Below are 17495 nucleotides of genomic sequence, written 5' to 3' on the forward strand. Positions count from 1 at the left end.
AATGTAAGACTGGAAATGTAAAATTGGAAAGGAAAATAAGTAAAATAAGACTGATTTTTTGGATCTGAGTCAGGGGGTCTTTTTCTGGGCCTTCTCTGCTATTTATGCTTCTCAAGGATAACCATCGAACTGCATTTCCAACCGTCGAACTGCTCCTCCATGATCGCTGATCATGTTGCCTTATAATTAGCTTCACTATACTATCACTTGCAGTTAGGCTTCCCTCCTGAGAGGGTAATTTATAAGTAAATTGGGCCGAGCTGGGTAAATGGGCCGATCTATGGGCCATAGTAAGAGAGGCCAAATAAAAGAGCCTAGAAGTTAGCCCGGTCCAAAAGAGCTCTAAAGTTAGCCCGGTCTAAGAGAGCTCTGCAGTTAGCTCGGTCACCACACTCAGAGCGGTAACAGCTAGCTCGGTCATACCATATTGAGCCGAAGTATGTTGAGGTTTCCTCAGAACCTTGCTATTGGTTAGCTCGGTCCAAGCTCGTTGTGGTTAGTGTTGTCCCAGACAACCCAGTTGGAATATGTCAAACCGAGGTACACATGTCTAAGAAAGAACCGAGCTAGTGGGAGCTCGGTCTAGTTTGCGGCTTTAGCATGGCCATGTTATCTCGATCGTATTGACATCCAACCGTGGTAGAATCATCTCGCTTGGTTTAAGCAGTGAGGGGGGTGTTGAAGGATAAGCATTATCTTTCAAGAATGTGATTCCTAGGAGGACTCTACATGGAGGAGTAAAAGTCCTACTAGGATTGTGCCACGCGGAACCTATAAAAGCTCATAACATCACCTATAGAGAGGTAACGCAACTTTGATTCCTGAATACACAGAGCTTTTGTCTATCTGTCTATTTTGCTGACTTAGGCATCGGAGAGGTATCCGGCACACACTCGCCGGCTAGCTCACGTTTGTATTTTCAGGGAGTAAAGCGATGACGTTTGGAGCAGCGCAGACTTGATCAACAGGATTATACGAGGACAATATTTCATGCTCGTACAATTGGCGCCGTCTATGGGAAGATCAGACAAAGAACAAAACCTCTTGATCAAGTTTTCTTCGCTAATCGGGAGCAATGACGCACAACGAAGATTTGCCGCAGTCCGCCATTGACGGACAAACCCTAGAGGGGGGTGGGAGGTGCGAAGGTTTGCCTTCTATTCCTCCCATAGCGGACTTAGAGCCCCAACGACAGAACCCCCAGAAGGATGCAAGGGGGAGGCGGAACAACAGCCCCCGTCGCTCTCACTCACAAAGTCCTGAAAGGCAGAGGCGAAGAATCAACCCTCAAGCTCTGGAGGATTGCGTAAAAGAGCAGGATAAACTAATAAGAAAGATGGCGACGAACATGGAGGCTATGAAACGCCAGATCAAAGAAAAAGGGGTGACGACAGGAGAGGGGCACAAAAGAACCACGTCCCCTCGCCACTCAGAAGATCATGGTAGGCATACCACACCATCATAAGCAAAGAGCAGAAGCCTGAGAACAGGTGACACTTAATCAAGGAATACCAGGACTCGTTACTCCAGGTCTGAGAGAACGAGGACTGCGCGGTCATGTACTGAGGGAAGCACCTACCGGCCCTCACGCACACACCAGACTGCATCCAGGCAAACGGAGTTGCCTAGATCATCCGACCTACGGACTGTGCTTGAAGAAAAGGCACGATGGAAGGAGGATACTAAGGCACGCGACCCACGCAAAGTTTCAGCCCTTCAGCGGTTGGCTCCTCGAATGCATGGAAGCGTCGAGGTTGGAATGCCAATACCACGCATGGCTTACGAACCAGAAGACAAGATATTAGCTAGATTGCAAACCTCGCCGTTTGTTCCGGCAATAGAGAAGGCACCTCTTCCTTCAGGCTTCAACCAGCCTAAGTTCACCACTTATGAGGGGAAGACAGACCCCTACATGCATTTAAGCCACTTTCGCCAGGTTATGGCGGTATACCGACGGAACGAAGCTTTAATGTGCATCCTATTCCCATCCAGCCTTGGCGACCTAGGTTTAACCTGGTTCGAAAGGCTACCAGAAGGCAGCATAGCCTCCTAGACGCAATTGGCAATGGCGTTTGTGACAAGGTTCAGAACAAACACCAAGATGCCGGTGGAGATCGACCAACTACTCTCTATTGACGTGGGCGACAAGGAGACGTTGAGATCATACAACAGTCGTTATTGGGAGACCTTCAACCAGATAAGAAATTGCCCCACAAATCTCGCCATCGCACAGTACAAAAGAGGTCTTCTAGTCGGAAACAGGCTGAGGGACTCAATTACCATGACGCCCCCCCTCACAATGGAAGCCTTAATGGAAAGGGTACACCAGCACATTCGGGTGAAAGAGGATGGCGCCCGTGCTAAAACAAAGTCTAGTACAGCCGCAATACTAGATAAAAAGACTTCGGCAAAAGTAAATACGGTAGAACGTCCAAGCAGAAATGGGCGAGGCAGGCGGGACAACAGAGAGGACCAAGATAAAAGATGGTTGAGAGTTCGCACTGTCATTACCACAGTGTTCAAAAAACCGATCTATTGGATTCTCAGTGAAATACGTGATGAACCTTTCGTCAAATGGCCAGCTAAGTTAGGAGAAGCGCAAAAGGACTATGACGAAAGATCTCGGTACACCTTCCATAAGGAAAAAGGACACCGCACTGAAAATTGCACACCGTTGAGATCGCACCTGGAGGAGGTAGTGGCAGCCGGGCGCTTGGACCAGTACATAGAAGGAGGGACACAGCCAGCCCCCGAGAACCACGATAACCTAGACGGAATGCCGATCGATGCCCCACCTCAAGGCGTGATAAACGTAATACATGGGGCATTTGAACCTGAGTGAGTCTGTGAGCTCAGGGGAATGATCAAGAAGGCTAAGCACTTAAGGGAGATATTAAGTGCACAACTTACCATTAAAAAGGGGAGAACAGAGGCCACAAACGTCATGTCTTTTTCAGACAAAGACTTGGCGAGGATATATTGCCCCTACAATGATGCACTAGTCATCACTCTTCGCGTCAAGGTTTACGACATCAAGTGAATTTTGATTGACCAAGGGAGCTCATGCGAGATAATGTATTACGAAACCTTCAAACAATTGAAGCTGAAGGACAAAGACTTGGCACCTGCCGTATCCCCCCTGATCGGATTCAACTCAATGCCAGAGTGGCCAGTTGGCAAGATAATCCTCCTAGTCAGAGCAGAAAGCATGACGAAACAAGTGGAATTCTGGGTATTGAAGGTGCCCTCCACTTACAACATAATCTTGGGAAGGACATGGCTGCATGCCATGAGAACGGTAGCATCAACCTACCATCAAGTAATGCGATTCCCCAACGAAGCCAGGGTAATTGAAGAGGTCTTTGGAGACCAAATTATGTCCAAGCAATGCTTCATTACAGTAAATGGAAGCCGCGCTGCCAAGGGGTTTGTTCAGATGGTGGAAAAACCCGAGAGCAATGAATTGTTTGCGGATGTAGGCAAAGTCGCTAAACAGAAGGCAATGGAAGACTTGGTATAGGTAAGAATAGATGAAAAGAATCCAGATAAGTTCTTTTTGTTTGGCTCATCTATGTCCAGCACTGAGAGAATAGAGGTCATGGAATTCTTGACCTCTAGCATCGAAGTGTTTTCCTGGACGCCGTATGACATGCCTGGCATTGACCCAAGCTTCATCTGTCACCAATTGAACGTCCACCCAACTGCCAGACCAATTATACAGCGCACTCGCAGATCAGCACTCCACCATGTCGAGATAGTGGCAGAAGAAGTAGAAAACCTGCTAGAAGTAGGAGCTATCAGAGAGGTGCACTACCCCAGATGGATCTCCAATACAGTAGTGGTGCCAAAGAAGAATGGAAAATGGCGTGTCTGCGTGGACTACAAAACAGTCAACAATGCATGCCCAAAGGACAGCTTTCCTCTACCACGGATAGACCAGCTGGTAGATCTGATGGCAGGACACAATTGTCTTAGCTTTCTTGATGCATACAGAGGTTACCATCAGATCGCTATGTATGAGCCAGACCAGGAGGTCACATCTTTTACGACGCCAAGAGGACTGTATTGTTACAAGGTCATGCCCTTTGGCCTTAAGAACGCAGGGGCAACATTCCAACGGATGGTCACCAAGATGTTCGAACCATTGTTAGGCAGAACAATGGAAGCCTATATCGACGACATGGTGGTCAAGAGCAAGGATAAGAATAACCATCTCAGGGGACCTAGGCGAGATGTTTCAGATCCTGAAGAAGCACAAGCTACGCCTTAATGCATCCAAGTGTGCATTCGGCGTAGGATCTGGCAAATTCCTAGGCTTCCTGGTGACTAACCGAGGTATAGAAGCAGACCCCTCTCAGATCAAAGCAATCCAAGATCTAGAGAGGCCCAACTCAGTAAAGGAAGTGCAGTATCTCACCGGCATGGCAGCTGCGCTCAACCGATTTATAAGCCGATCGTCAGACCGATGTCGACCATTTTTTCAAGCATTAAAGGCCATTGCTAGTGACCCCAATACATGTCTTCTCCACCATTGCTAGTGACCCCAATACCTGGAGAAGAAATATTTCTATACCTAGCAGTTTCACAGCACGCAATTAGCGCAGTGTTGGTCCGTGCGGAAGGAATCCAACATCTACCCACCTTTTATGTCAGCAAGACATTGCTGGGCGCTGAAACTAGGTACTTACCATTGGAAAAATTGGCCTTAGCCTTGATGATGGCCTCAAGGAAGTTGTCGCATAACTTTCACGCCCACACCATAATCATTCTCACAGCCTTTCCATTAAAAGCTTTGTTTGAGAGAGCAAACTTTTCGGGGCGAATCTTGAAATGGGCAGTAGAGTTGGGGCAGTTTGACATCAAGTTTCAACCCAGAACCGCGATAAAAGTCCAAGCTTTGGTAGACTTTGTCGCAGAATTCACTCCAAAAAGTCATCACATCTACACAGTGGACTTGACTGATACAACCAAGGGGATGGAAATTGTCACTGGAATAACGCAACCCCTGGTACAGGATACCCAATCAAATTCTGAGGCAGACAAGAGTGAGCAAAGGGAGGAAGAAGCAAACCATGCTACACCAAGCAAAGACTCATCAACAAATAAAAACTTGGTACAATCAGATAATGAGGGGCAAACAGCAAGCATAAACTTTGAAGAAAACACCAGCAACACTCATGACCCCAAGACATCATCTGATCCCTCCACTTGCTGGAAATTGTTCATTGGAGAGATGTGGAAGCCCTTCGTGGATGGAGAATCCAACAGGCATGAAGCAGGACTGGGCATAGTCCTCATCTCGCCAGATGGCCTAATAGTAGAGCAAGCAGTTAACCTTGGCTTCACAACATCAAACAACAAAGCAGAGTTTGAAGCGCTTCTGGCTGGCCTAAAAGCAACATTCTACATGAAGGCCACCGAGCTAATGGTTTACAGTGACTCACAATTGGTGGTAAACCAGATTTCAGGCGACTACGAGGCAAAAGATGACAGGATGGCTAAGTACCAAGAGTTAGTCAAAAAAGAGATCAAGAAATTTGAAGTAGTGCGAATAGAGCAGATCGGCAGAGAAGAAAACAGCAGAGCGGACGAACTAGCAAGCTTTGCTTCGATGGCAGATACATCCATCCCTCATCCGTTACTGATTGACTACCTACCAAGACCAAGCATTGAAGAACCCGAAGTAGAAGAGGTATGTTGTACCGAACTAGGCCCTTCATGGATAGATCCCATTATAATGTTCTTAAAATAAGGCATCTTACCGGAAGAAAAGAAAGAGGCCAACCAAACAAGAGCAAAGTCATAGCGATTTTGGCTCTCCCCATCAATGGCCTTGTACAAGAAATCCTTCACAGGACCTTACCTAAAGTGTGTCCACCCCAGCAAAGTTGAAGCATTCTTGTTCGAGATACACGAAGGCGTTTGCGGAAGCCATCAAGGAGGAAGATCATTAGCTTACCGAGCCATTTCGTAAAGATATTAGTGGCCATACATGCAAGCAGATTCAGAAAAACACGTCAAGAAGTACGAGAAATGCCAGAAGTTTGCACACTAAATACATCAACCAACCAGGGAGCTTCTACCCTTAACTAGCCCATGGCCCTTCGCAATGTGGGGCTTGGACATAGTAAGACCACTTCTAACAGCACCTAGCAACAGAAAGTTCTTTCTTGCAGGCACAAACTACTTCACAAAGTGGGTGGAGGCAGAAGCACTAGCATCAATAAAGGAGAAAGATGTGAAGAAGTTCGTCTGGCAGAATATCATTACTCGGTGCGGCATACCCAAGGCGCTAATATCAGACAATGACACTCAGTTCGACGGCAAAATTTTTAGAGGCTTTTGTGAAGAGTACAAGATAGAGTTCTACAACTCTACACCGACATACCCCCAAGCAAATGGCCAGGCGGAAGCATCAAACAAGGTCATCTTGGATGGATTGAAGAAAAGGTTAGAGAAAGCAAAAGGTAAGTAGGCGGAAGAGCTCCCTTATGTTTTATGGGCTTACCGTACCACACCTCGGCGGTCTACTGGCGAAACACCTTTTTCCTTGGCCTATGGCATGGAAGCAGTTATCCCACTGGAAGTTGGCCTCCCCACAATTAGAAGTGAAAATTTGGATCCAGACTTAAATGGAGAAGCCATAGCATTGGAACTCGACCTTGCAGAAGAAAGAAGAGAAAAAGCACTGGTTCACATTGCCTCATACCAGCAAGAGTTGTTCAGAAAGTATAACAAAATAGTACATCCAAGACAATTCAAAATCGGAGATTAGGTACTACGCAAAGTGATGGGAAACACCTTGGTACCCGGATATGGCAAGTTAAAGCCTAATTGGGAAGGACCTTACAAGGTGGTTGGATTAACAGGAAAAGGGGCATACCACTTAGAAGATGAAGACAACAAAGCCATTCCCAGGCCATGGAACACTGCCAATCTCAAACTATTTTATTTTTGCTTTTCTTTAAAGTACTTGTAATTTTTCTTTTTCTCAATAAAACAAGTAGTTTTCTTTTTCAGCATAATTGTGTTATTCTGTAAAAGTTGTTTTAGTGAGTTAGGCACACCGAAAGCATAGTTGGCCGAAATAACCAACTTTGCATTCTCTTCAGCTAAGATTAGGGTCAGTTGGCTGGAAAAACCAACACCTCTCCTAAGCCCAGGATAAGGATCTAGGCTGTAGGACGTTTGGTCGGAATAACCAAACACTTTACTTTAGGTTGGCAGGAATAACCAACTTAGAGGTTGGCTGGAATAACGAACACCTCTCCTAAGCCCAGGACAAGGATCTAGGCTGCAGGATGTTTAGTCAGAATAACCAAACACTTTACTCTAGGTTGACAGAAATAACCAATTTAGAGGTTGGCTGGAATAACCAACACCTCTCCTAAGCCCAGGATAAGGATCCAGGCTGCAGGACGTTTGGCAGGAATAACCAAACACTTCACTCTAGGTTAGCAGAAATAACCAACTTAGAGGTTGGCTGGAAAAACCAACACTTATTGTTCTTCAGCCGAGATAAGGATCTAGGCTGAAGAGGTTGGCTGGAAAAATCAACACTTAGTACTCTTCAACCGAGATAAAAGATCAAAGCTGAAGAGTGGTTGGCTGGAAAAACCAAACACTTAGTACTCTTCAACCGAGATAAAGATCAAGGCTGAAGAGTGGTTGGCTCGAAAAACCAACACAGGCCAAGTTTGGGATGTTTCAAAAAAGCCAAAAAGTCAAAAAGTTACTCAAAAAGTTAAAAAGTTAACACTATTCACCAAAAGTCAACAATTACGGTTGCACAACTCCCAATTCAAATTTTTCCCTACAAATCAATTTTTACAATTTTTTATTACACATTTTTCAATAAAAAGTCAAAAAGTTAACCCAAACATCCATATTTTCAACCTCAATTTTTTAGTCCAAAAAGACAAAAAGTGCACTTATTTAGTCTTCCCAAACTTGGCCTAAGTACTCTTCAACCGAGATAAAGATCAAGGCTGAAAAGTGGTTGGCTGGAATACCACTTATTACGATCTTTAGCCAAGGTAAAGACCTAGACTGAAGAGGTTGGCAGGTAAGACCAGAGATTGCAAAGTTAAGACTGGGATAAAATATCTCAACCAGAGAATATTATACTTCATTCAGATTATAGAGTAAAGTACATGCATGGAAGTTAACCGAAATAATAGTTAAAGATTTCATTGACAGTGCAAAACAAGAGTTACAAAAGGGTGGGATTTCAGCCCGGTTACAGTTTCTTTTCCAAAAGTAAAAAGAAGAAAATACAAAGTCAAGCAAACAGGTCGTCGAGATCAGCATCCAGTTCAACTTGGAGCCCGATTTCAGTTGGTAGCTCGGTTGTAATGTCTTCTACCAATGATTCCACCCGAGCTGACTGGATGGCAGGATCATTGACGACCGGGGCATTGTTAGGCACAATTTCTTCTTCATCATCCTCAGTTTCAAGGAATTTTTGTTGAATGGCGGCTGCGTACTCCGCCATACAGCTCGGTATGAAGTACGATGGAGGGTTCAGGAAAACCTCAGTCTCTGGACCATGACCGAGCTGTTCTACCGCCGCTTCCCACCCGCACTTGAAAAATAGATCCTTGGCAGCTTCGCACTGCAGGATGTAAGTTGTTTCACATTCTTTGTAGCCACGGTCCTCCACATCGCCAATCTTCTTCTCAAGTTCAATTATTTCGGCCTTCTTGTTCTGCTCAACTGTGGCAAGCTCACGCAGATTACGATCTTTCAGCTCGGTCAAAGGTTTTTGTTTGTTCACTTTGGCTAAGTCAACTAGGCCGGTGAGGCGGGCGACCTCAGATTGTAGCTCGGCCATTTTTTGTTTGGCCTCGTCTAGCTCGACCGTCTTCTTCTCAGCCTCTGCCACAGCATGCCTTGTTGTTTTGCGTAGCTCTAGCACACGCTTATGAGCAATCTGGTTCTTTTACATGGCCTATATAAATGTGGTAAGCAATTTTGAGTGAGAACCGAGCTAATAGTAGCACAAAACAGGAAAACAAAAGAAAAAGTACTCACTAGCACCATTGATTTGGTGGCCGAGCAGATAGCTTTTAGCTCGGTAAGGTGGGCGTGGTGATCCATATCAGGGGGAAGACATACGCTCTTAGCCAGGTTGAAGGCCAACATGTGATCTTTATCTGGCACCATTGAATCTGTTTGTCTGATGCCTCGGTTCTGATATGTTAATCTCGGTGCCCAATCAGAAGAGTTAGCTTGGTCTGAGCTCTCAGGTTGTGGGCTCGGTACTTCGGTTGGGGGAAGCACAGTTTCGTCCTCATCGACGAGGCATGGCTCGGTAGTAGAAGACCGAGCGCGCTTGCGAGTCCGAGACGATTCAGGTTGATGGGATGGCAGGGCTACCATGGTCTCCTGGGTTTGACCGGCTTGTGGTACCTCAAGTAGGTTTGTCTCGGTGAGGAGTGCTTTTACAGCTCTCTTCTTGGCCATTTCTTGTTTGGCAATTAGTGGGATGAGATTGATTTGAGACAATGATGGATCTGGCTCTAGCGAAGGTTCAAGGAGGAAATCGGTCACTCTGGTCTTCCTGCGGCTACTATATTAGTAGGTCGGCTCAAAATTCAGCAGATCGGCCCAGCTTCTGTTTGGATATCAGAGTGCGGCACGAAGTACGTTTAAGTTGGGGTAGCTGTACTGAGACTTAAGGAAGTTCAAATCTGCATGAAGGGAAAAAGTAACAGTTAGTACAGTTCAAAATAAGAAAAATCAAAGTTAAAAAGAACATGAAATTGGACCGAGGTAGTTAAACCGGCAACTCCTTTATTCCAATTAATTCGGTCACCCGGGATCTGGGCTTCGTGGTCTTCAAAGTTCCCAGAAACCCAGAAGAAATCATCATCGTTTACATCCTTGTCCGGGGTATTCTTTATTATCTTTTCACGCTGGCGCCTTATTCTTAGATAGTAAACTCAGCCATCTTCATTTGATCCTATGGAATACTAGTAGAAGAGCTTGGCTAAACCAAGGTTCAGGCCAGCCCGGCGGTTTAGCTCGACGATGCCATTTATTATGCGGTATGAATTTGTGGAAAGCTGAGTACGGCAGAGGTTAGTTGGTCTAAGGAATTCACAAAGAAGAGGCTATATAGGGAATCTAAGCCCGGTTTCTACAATGGAAAGCAGGGTAGAGGGAACAAAACTATTGTTTCTCCAAGGTGTAATATCTAGTTCGGCTAGAGTGAGATGGACATCGTCAGGGATATGGTAGTCCCTTCGGAACTCGGCCATAGCACCTAAGGTGTTTACCAAAAATCTATATTTACCCATGAGGTTTTAAATTATGTATAAATTAACGGAGTATTAGCTCGGTCATGAAATGACGCTGAGTAGCTCGGTTGAGCGTTCAAAGGAGTGTCTGGCAACCTAAGTCTGCAAAGTAAAAAAGAGAGGTGTTAAGCACAGATCGTGAGACCGTGCTACAAGAAACATAGGCAAGATAAATGAAGTCCTAGCTAGGCTATGTGGGATGCTATCCAGTCTTAGCTCGGTTTAAGCAAGGATCTTTAGCACGGTTGAGCCTTTGGGGCAGCATTCTTAGTTTGGTTTGAACTAAGGGAGCTGGTTTAGCCCCAAGTTTTAGCTCAGTCGGTGATTGAGGCTTTCTAGCGTGGTATTGCACAAACCTAGAACGATTCGATAGCTCGGTTAAAAGAAACAAAAGGTCCCTAACCTATGGAAACGACAAGTATGGCGTGAAGTTTTAGCGCGGTCGTTAGGTATGGCTAGGCTTGCATCTAATACAAATAGTATCCTAGTTTGGTTGATGTGTGATTTTGGATCAAATACAGTATTTTTCAGATTATTCGTAAAATCAAGTGGTTTTATTGCGTGGTTTTTCCCAGAAAAATGGAAGCAGAAGTGGAATATGCTTTGAAAAACATACAAATAAAACATACTTTGTGTTGCAAAAGAGGTGCGAAACCAACAGAAAAGAAGAAGCTTCGAACCACTTACCAGTTTAAGGTGAAGGCATTGAAGATGGAGGTAGTAGCAGTAACAAACACGAGCTCTGCGAATACAAGGTTGGGGAGAGATGGAGGCTCAGAGAGAGAGAGGAGGAAATGAATAGTGAAGTGTATGATTCAAAACGAAGGGTCATTTTTGTGTAGAATGAAGGACAAAAAGGCAGGACTGTTCAAAAAACATGGAGTACAAAGACGGCGTGACAGTTACATTGGGCTAATCAGAGTCTGCCACGTGTCCTTGGAGTGGAAATCGATTCAGTTATAGAGACTGAAGAGACGTTTTGACCGGACAGATTGATAGCACGGTATGAATTTAGCTTGGTTAGAAAGCTAAAGTTTTTTTTTTTTTTTTTTTTTAGCTCGGTTGGTAGCAAATAATCCCTATCATATTGCACAGATGTAATTAAGGGGCAATTGAGAAGGTAATTTATAAGTAAATTGGGCCGAGCTGGGTAAATGGGCCGATCTATGGGCCATAGTAAAAGAGGCCGAGTAAAAGGGCCTAGAAGTTAGCCCGGTCCAAGAGAGCTCTGCAGTTAGCTCGGTCACCACACTCAGAGCGGTAACAGTTAGCTCGGTCATACCATATTGAGCCGAAGTATGTTGAGCTTTCCTCAAAACCTTGCTATTGGTTAGCTCGGTCCAAGCTCGTTGTGGTTAGTGCAATCTCAGACAACCCAGTTGGAATGTCAAACCAAGGTACACGCAGTGAAAGGAAGAACCGAGCTAGTGGGAGCTCGGTCTAGTTTGCGGCTTTAGCATGGCCATGTTATCTTGGTCGTATTGAATCCAACCGTAGAAGAACCATCTCACTTGGTTTAAGCAGTGAGGGGGGTGTTGAAGGAGAAGCATTATCTTTCAGGAATGTGATTCCTAGGAGGACTCTGCATGGAGGAGTAAGAGTCCTACTTAGATTGTGCCACGTGGAACCTATAAAAGCTCATAACATCACCTATGGAAAGGTAACACAACTTTGATTCCCGAATACACAGAGCTTTTGTCTATCTATCTATTTTGCTGACTTAGGCATCGGAGAGGTATCCGGCACACACCTGCTGGCTAGCTCACGTTTGTGTTTTCAGGGAGTAAAGCGACGACGTTTGGAAGAGCGCAGACTTGATCAACAAGATTATACGAGAAGAATATTTCTTTCCCGTATTGGGTCTTTTTCTGGGCCTTCTCTGCTATTTATACTTCTCAAGGATAACTATCGAACTGCATTTCCAACCGTCGAACTGCTTCTCCATGATCGCTGATCATGTTGCCCTATAATTAGCTCCACTATGCTATCACTTGCAGTTAGGCTTCCCTCTTAAATTTGAATTTAAATGTGAGTAATCGTTGAAGCCACATCACCTTGCATTTCTTTGTTGATCCACTGCTATTCAGATCTCATAATAACCAATACTAACTGCCACGTGTACGATCAGGATCGAAGACTTGAATAGTCTTCCTGTATTACCCTTATTCTGCCACGCGTCGAATTGTAATTGGCTTGTACAAAATATGTAGCCAACATTACCCCCACTAATATACCAAATACTTGGTGATATTAGTGGATCAAGGTCTTTTATCCACGTCTTAGAACGTGCATGGGCTTTGCATTCTTCCATAAATGCAACTGTCATTCATCATCTGCATTAAACTCTCCTTTAATCTTTTGAACGCCCCCACCACCTTAGTATTCGAACAGACTGATACATTTTTTTATGGCCAAATCAATTTTCTCCTCCATTGATCGAGCACACGAAGAGTCATCTGATGATGTTTTTCCTCCTCGAAAGAACCTCCATGCATTAATTAGCCACATTTACCCACCTTTCTATATTCAGGTTATGGATGCCTTTGCAAATTATCAACCCTTGGACTACGAACACATTGCTCTTAATCTTTTGATTCAGAAACTTACAAATATGGACATGGAAAGTTCTTCTTCTGACTCACCCTTGGACTATGAACAAACTGCTCTCAATCCTTTGATTTAGAAAGTCGCAAATATGGACATGGGAAATTCTTCTTCACAACCCTCTGCATGGGATAAGGCTGCAGCTTCTTCTTCCTCTAGGGCTTCCGGCTGGACAAGCTGGTCAAAACCTGAGGCCTGTGATTTAAGAGAGCGAATCAACCATCACTTTGTTGAGTTTACTGACCCTTTAGAGTTCCCTTCCTATGCACAAAGCTCAGTGGTCTATCCTTACGTGCCCATCTATCATTGATAAAATTTAATGCCCTGCTGAACTGTCTACCAACAAATCTACTATAGGCATAGGATACTCATCTTTTGAAGTTGCTAGATTTAAGTTTCTGAAATCAATGCATACCCTCATTTTACCATTCTTCTTAACTACAGGCACAATATTGGATAGCCGTTCAACATACCTGGCTGTCCTAATAAAGCCTGCCTTGAGTAGTCTAAGAATTTCCTCCTTAACTTTCTGAATCACTTCTGGACTCATTCTTCTTGATTTTTGCTTGTATGGCTTGAAATTAGGCCTCATAGGGAGCCTAAGTTCCACTAATGACCTATCTAATCCTGGTAGTTCATTATAAGACCATGCAAAACAATCTTTATATTTCTTCAGAACAACCAATAACTGGTCCCTGTCCAGAGCATTCAAACAAGCACTTATATAGGTGGGCTGTTGTATAGAACATTCCCCTAAATTTACCTCTTCTAAGGGGTCTTGTGTTTGAGAACTTACTGAAGCTTCTTCTTTGATTCCTTCTACCTTCGAAGCAATCTTCTTGCTTTGTTCTGCTCCCAGATTCTTTAATTCAACATCTTTACCCTCCTCCTCATAGACAAAGTCTGTCCATAAGGCTTCTTCTTCCTGTATCTCCTGGACTTTTGTTTCAATGTCCAATGCACAGTATTTGTCAAGAGCCAAAACTCTGGCATGTTGCTGCTCCTGCTTGTAGCCAATTATCATGGCTTCTTTCTCTTGTTCTTGCACTTTTTGGACTATTGATTTTACATCCAATATTGAGAACTTAATTAGAGCCAAAGACTTGGCTTCTTGTGTTTCATCTCTTTGCCTACAACCAGGCATCATTGTCAACCAGGCATCATTGTTATCCTTAACGACAACCTCTTCATCAACACTTTCCTGGACTAAGTGCTTTAGGTGTGTCACTTCCTCATCACCCGTCACTTCGGCTAAGCCATCAGGTTTCCTCAGCATACTAAGTGGTTTCACTCCCTCAATATACAATTTGGCCTCTGCGAAGTCCGCACAAGCTATGAAGGGTTGAGGATCTGCATCAATTTCCTCTATCTCTCCATTGCCCAAGGCGATCATTAGTTTCTGATACAAAGAGGAAGACACACATTTGTTAGTGTGGATCCAATCTCTACCAAGTAAAGCATTGTACTTAGCATTGCTGTCGATAACGAAGAATGCCGTCATGCAGTCCCTGGTTCCCACACTCAGGTTGATGGGCAAAATTTCTTGAGCCATTTGTTTGTCTCCAGCAAAGCCAGCAATGGTTGTGCTGGTTGGGATTAACCTGGGGATCATTTTCCCTAGTTTCTTCAAGGAAGATTTCGATAGTAAGTTCACCGCTGCCCCATTATCTACTAAGACTCGGTTCAATTGTATCCCATCGAAGAAGGCCTTGATATACAAAGGCTTGACATGCTGTGTCATAGAGTTCGAGGGATACTCAAAAGGATATGAGAGGTTAATACTCACCTCTTCTTCACTCTCATATTCAATTTCCATTGGGGTAGCCATTCCAGATTCATCTTGCACCATACTCACTTGTGAGTCTTCACTAGAGACTGGAATTTGGTCAATTTCTTGCCCCTCTTGGTTCTCATCTCCAGCTTGGAATTCATGTGGTAGTATGTGTACCATATTCATTGACACTGAGCTAAATTGAATGGTTGGTTGTGCCTGTTTCTCCTCTTGGCCACCTTGTTCAGTTACTTCAGAGGCATCCTCCATGCTGCATTCTGGCACTTCATTACTAACAGACTCCTTCGAATGGTCTTTTCCGACTGGCTTTTCAACCAAAAATGTTTGTTCAGCCATGAAGGCTTCGAACATTTCTTCCTCAACCAATCCTTTCTTTTGGCCTAGGCCAACTTCTTCTTCTGTCTCGCTATCACTCTTCATCAACGCCTTCTCCAATCTTGCTAAATTGGACTTCTCCCTGGCTTTTAGTTCAGAGTGAACTTTGGCCAGTTGTTCTCTGCTGTAGCCCATTTTGCCTTGTAGAGTTGGTTTTGGAGTATGGTCTGACTTTGGATTCTTCTTTCCTTTTGTCTGGACCAATGAAGAGCTCTCTCCACTTTCTTTCAGGTCTTTCTGGTACTGAGTGTACCTACGCTGAATCTTCCTCCTTTGTGATGTTGAAATTACTGGGACCATATCTGGTTCCTTTGTTTTTGGATGTTTAAGCAATACCCAATTGTTTAGGGCTACCAAAGGAGGTTTGACCATCCTACCTTGGTTTCCAACAACATCTCTTTGGGTAGATACCTCCCTAGGTTTGTTCTGTATGACAAACCAATCTGGAACTCCAGGTACCCACGAACTTACTGACCCAGATGTTGAACTGTTCCTTTCTTCCTTCGAAGCTATCTTCGAAGCTGGCTATGAAGGCCACTGCTTGGTTCTGACTTCATGTTTTGGGCCTAACTCAGGCCTTTGATGAAAGGGGCCACTTTCTGTCCTGCGTGAGGCTAGTTTAGGGGGCCAATCTCTGGCTTTGATCCCATGAATTGAACCCTTCTCCAGTCTCCTTTCAGAATGACTGCTATCTATTATGTAGTAATTAGGTGGCCTGGACTCATATGAAGGTCTCTTGCCTTTAGAACGCATTCTATCAGCTGTTGGCTCAACCATTAATGGTTGTTGCCTACCACTAGTTGGATATGGCCTTTTGTTATAAGCATTGGTTGGTTTAGGACGTCACTACACATCCTTGTAATATTGCTTCCCATCAATTGGAAGCCCTTTCAACCACTTATAACTCAGTCTGCACCTGGGACACATCCTTTGCATTACAGCTGCCTCTAAGGAATCGTCATCCAGTGCTTCTTCATCAGAGTCTTCCTTTTGGTGTAAGAAACCTTGTCCAATAGTTGGTAGATTTCCAGTGTCTTTCTTGATAGTTGTTTGGTTGGCAACATGCATCTGCACATTGACTTCTTCCAATTCTTTCAAGGACAAATTTTGGAAGTCTGGCATAATGACATTGGCTACCACCTCTCCAATTTCTGGAAATGGATTACTGTCGATCCCCATAGTCATTTCTGCTTTAGCTGGGAATTTTAAGCTTCCTTTCCGAATTTGTTCTTGGATCCTGTCTCGAAAAACAATACAGTTTTTAGTCGAGTGAGACTAAGAGTTATGCCATTTACAATATACTTTTCCTTTAAGTTCATCTAGAGATGGAATTTTGACTCATTTTGGTAACTTAAGGAAGTTGGCCGAAAGCAAATGATCAAAAATGTCATCTGCCTTAGTTAAATCGAAAGAGTATTTCCTATGAAGGTCTTTCTTTTTAAACTGCTGGTCAATTGTTGTATCCTTATGAATTACTGCTTCACAGATCATAGGTTCTTTCCCCTCAATCTCTGTTGCATCAATTTCATAATTAGGATCTCTATAATATGTCTTGTACGATGCATTATTTTGATCTTGTTCCTCCTCTAGTGATGCTTCGTACCTAGATACCTAATAAGTCAATTCCACTAAGTCTCTGAACTCAGTTGAGTCAAACTTCTTTTAAAGCCTAAACTCTAAGCCATTTTGAGCCAATCTCACAAATTCTAGCTCTGGTAGGATGACTCTACATTTATTTCGAGCCCTTTTAAATCTGGCAATAAACTAGGTAGCCTTCTTATCAGGCCTTTGACTCAATCTTGCCAAGTCTTCCATGAAAACCTCTGGCTCCGATTGGAAGAATTGGGCATGAAATGCCTCTTCTATTTGTTGTCACGTTTGGATAGAGCTAGGTGTAAGGTTAAGATACCACACAAATGCTCCCCCAGTTAAGGAATTTGGGAATAACCTTAACTTCATATAGTCATTATTAGTAAATTCACCGCATTGAGCAGCAAACCTAGCAATATGCTCCACTGTTGATTAGTTTCCATTCCTATAAAAAAAGGAAAAATCTGATATCCTGAAACCTTTTGGGTATTCATGTACCCTATCTACCCATTCTGGGTATGGTTTCTTGTAGACAAGAGTTTGAACCCCCTGAGCCATCGGTCCACACATCTCTCTAACAATGTCAGCAATTTGGTCCCTAGGGACCATATTTTGTGCCTGCTGAACCACTACTGGAGGGACAAACACAAGATTTGGTGGACAACATTGTGCCTGTGGTCCTCTTAGTCCATAAGGTGGTATATTTGGGACTGGTTGTCCCTATGGTGCAGGTTGCTGTTGGGGGTGTGGGTAACCCCTTTGAGCCTGTCCTACGAAAGGACCTGCGAAAAGTGCTGGAACAGGTATTGTGTCTCTTCCATTTGTAGGAAAAC

This window comes from Camellia sinensis, chromosome 10 (assembly GCF_055761805.1).
Source record: "Camellia sinensis isolate YWXY chromosome 10, ASM5576180v1, whole genome shotgun sequence".
Taxonomy (NCBI): Eukaryota; Viridiplantae; Streptophyta; class Magnoliopsida; order Ericales; family Theaceae; genus Camellia; species Camellia sinensis.